Source organism: Phalaenopsis equestris, unplaced genomic scaffold (assembly GCF_001263595.1).
Source record: "Phalaenopsis equestris unplaced genomic scaffold, ASM126359v1 Scaffold000049, whole genome shotgun sequence".
Classification (NCBI taxonomy): domain Eukaryota; kingdom Viridiplantae; phylum Streptophyta; class Magnoliopsida; order Asparagales; family Orchidaceae; genus Phalaenopsis; species Phalaenopsis equestris.
Genome location: NW_018164491.1, coordinates 204577 through 208045, shown reverse-complemented (window position 1 = coordinate 208045; position 3469 = coordinate 204577).

The following is a 3469-nucleotide window of genomic DNA, read 5'->3' as shown; positions in this document are numbered from 1 at the left end:
GAGTCAGAAGTTAAGAACTGACCTCAAAAGGAGGGAATCAAAAGTTAAGGACTGATTCCGAAATGAGAATTGAAATTTAAGGATCAATTACAAAAGAGAGTCAAAAGTTAAGGAACAACCTTAAATGGAGGTAATCGAAAGTTAATGACTGACTCCAAAAATGAGAATTGAAAGTTAAGGATCAATCTCAAAAAAGAGTCGGAAGTTAAGGACAGATCTTAAAAGGAGGGAATCAGATGTTAAGGACTAATTCCAAAAATGAGAATTGAAAGTTAAGGATCAATCTCAAAAGAGAGTCATAACTTATGGGCTGAATCAGAAGTTAAGGATCGATTCCAAGAAGTGAAAATCAATCTCAAAAGAGAGTCAGAAGTTAAGGACCAACTTCAAAAGGAGGAAATCAGAAGTTAGGACTGATTGCAAAAATGATAACTGAAAGTTAAAGATCAATCTCAAAAGAGAGTTGGAAGTTAAGGACCGACCTCAAAGGAGGAAATCAGAAGTTAAGGATTGATTCCAAAATGAGAATTAAAAGTTAAGGATCAATTACAAGAACAGGATCGGAAGTTAAAAACCAACCTCAAAAGAAAGGGATCAGAAGTTAAGGACTGAATCCAAAAATGAGAATTGAAATTTAAGGATCAATCTCAAACGGGAGTCTGAAGTTAAGGACTAGAAAGTTAAAGACCGACCTAAAAAAAAAGTGAATCAGAAGTTAAGGATTGATTCAAATATAAGAATTGAAATTTAAGGATCAATCTCAAAAGAAAGTTGGAAGTTAAGGACCGGACTCGAAAAAAAAGAATCAGAAGTTAAGGACTGATTCTAAAAATGAGAATTGAAAGTTAAAGATCAATCTTGAGAGAGTCAGAAGTTAAGGACCGACCTTGAAAAGAGGGAATCATAAGTTAAGGACTGATTCCAAAAATGAGAATTGAAAGTTAAGGATCAATCTTAAGAGTGAGTCGGAAGTTAAGGACCCATCTCAAAAGGAGGAGATCATAAGTTAAGCACTGATTCCAAAAATAAGAATTAAAAGTTAAGGATCAATCTCAAGAGAGAGTCGAAATTTAAGGACCTACCTCGAAAAAAGGGAATAAGAAGTTAAGGACTCATTCCAAAAATGAGAATTGAAAGTTAATGATCAATCTCAAGAGAGAATCGGAAGTTAAAGACTGACCTCAAAAGGAGGGAATCAGAAGTGAAGGACTGATTCCAAAATGAGAATTAAAAGTTAAGGATCAATCTCAAAAAGAAGATCAAAAGTTAAGGACCGACCTCAAAAGAAGCGAATCAGAAGTTAAGGACTGATTCCAAAATGAGAACTGAAAGTTAAGGATCAATCTCAAAAAGTGGATTAGAAGTTAAGGAACGACCTCAAAAGGAGGGAATCAGAAGTTAAGGATTGATTCCAAAAATCAGAATTGAAAGTTAAGGATCAATATCAAAAGAGAGTCGGAAGTTAAGGACCGACCTCAAAAGAAGGAAATCAGAAGTTAAGGACTGATTCTAAAAATGAGAATTGAAAGTTAAGGATCAACCTTAAGAGAGAGTTGGAAATTAAGGACCGACCTTGAATGAAGGGAATCAGAAGTTAAGGACTGACTCCAAAAATGAGAATTGAAAGTTAAGGATCAATCTCAAAAAAGAGTCGGAAGTTAAGGACAGATCTTAAAAGGAGGGAATCAGATGTTAAGGACTAATTCCAAAAATGAGAATTGAAAGTTAAGGATCAATCTCAAAAGAGAGTCATAACTTATGGACTGACTTCAAATGGAGGGAATCAGAAGTTAAGGACTGATTCCAAGAAGTGAAAATTAAGGATCAATATCAAAAAGAGGATCGGAAGTTAAGGACCGACCTAAAAAAAAAGGGAATTAGAATTTAAGGACTGATTCCAAAATGAGAATTGAAAGTTAAGGAGCAATCTCAAAAAGTGGATTGGAAGTTTAGAACCGACCTCAAAAGGAGGGAATCAAAAGTTAAGGGCTGATTCCAAAAATGAGAATTGAAAGTTAAGGATCAATCTTGAAAGATATTTGGGAGTTAAGGACTGGTCGCAAAAGGAGGGAATCAAATGTTAATGAATGATTCCAAAAATAAGAATTGAAAGTTAAGGATCAATCTCATGAGAGAGTTGGAATTTAAGGACCTACCACGAAAGGACGGAATCAAAAGTTAAGGACTGATTCCAAAAATTAGAATTGAAAGTTAATGATTAATCTCAAGATGGAGTCAGAAGTTAAGGGCCGACCTCAAAATGAGGGAATCAGATGTTAATGATTGATTCAAAAAATGAGAATTGAAAGTTAAAGATCAATCTCAAGATCAATCTCAAAAAGAGTCTCAAAAAGAGGATCGGAAGTTAGGGACAGACCTCAAAAGGAGGGAATCAGAAGTTAAGGACTGATTCCAAAAATGAGAATTGAACGTAAAGGATCAATCTCAAAAGAGAGCCGAAAGTTAAGGACCGAACTCAATAGGAGAGAATCGGAATTTAAAGACTGACTCCAAAATGAGAATTGTAAGTTAAAGATCAATCTCAAGAGAGAGTCAAAAGTTAAGAACCGATTTCAAAAGGAGGGTATCAGAAGTTAAGGACTAATTCCAAAAATGAGAATTGAAAATTATGGATCAATCTCAAAAGGGTGTCGGAAGGTAGGGACCGTCCTCAAAAGGAGGGAATCAAAAGTTAAGGAATGATTACAAAAATGAGAATTGAAAGTTAAGGATCAATCTCAAAAGAGAGTCGGAAGTTAAGGACCGACCTTGAAAGGAGGGAATCAGAAGTTAAAGATTCATTCCAAATTTGAGAATTGAAATTTATGGGTCAATCTCAAAAGAGAGTTGTAAGAGAAGGACCGACCTAAAAAGAAGGGAATCAGAAAGGAGGGAATCATAAGTTAGGAACTAATTCCAAAATGAGAATTGAAAGTTAAGAATCAATCTCAAAAAGAGGATCGGAAGTTAAGGACTGATCCCAAAAGGAGGGAATCAGAAGTTATGGACTGATTCCAAAATGAGAATTGAAAGTTAAGGATCAATCTTAAAAAGATGATCGAAAGTTAAGGACCGAACTCAAAAGGAGGGAATATGAAGTTAAGGACTGATTCCAAAAATGAGAATTTAAAGTTAAGGATCAATCTCAAAAGAGTGTCAGAATTTAAGGAACAACTTCAAAAAGAGGGAATCAGAAGTTAAGGACTGATTCTAAAAATGAGAAATGAATCAGAAGTTAAGGACTTATTCTAAAAATGAGAAACAAAGTTAAGGATCAATCTCGAAATAGAGTCAGAAGTTAAGGACCGACCTTGAATAGAGTGATCAGAACTTAAGATCAATCTCAAGAGAGAGTTGAAAGTTAAGGATCGACCTCAAAAGAAGGGAATGAGAAGTTAAGAACAGATTCCAAAATGAGAATTGAAAGTTAAGGATCAATCTCAAAAAGTGGATTGGACGTTTAGAACCG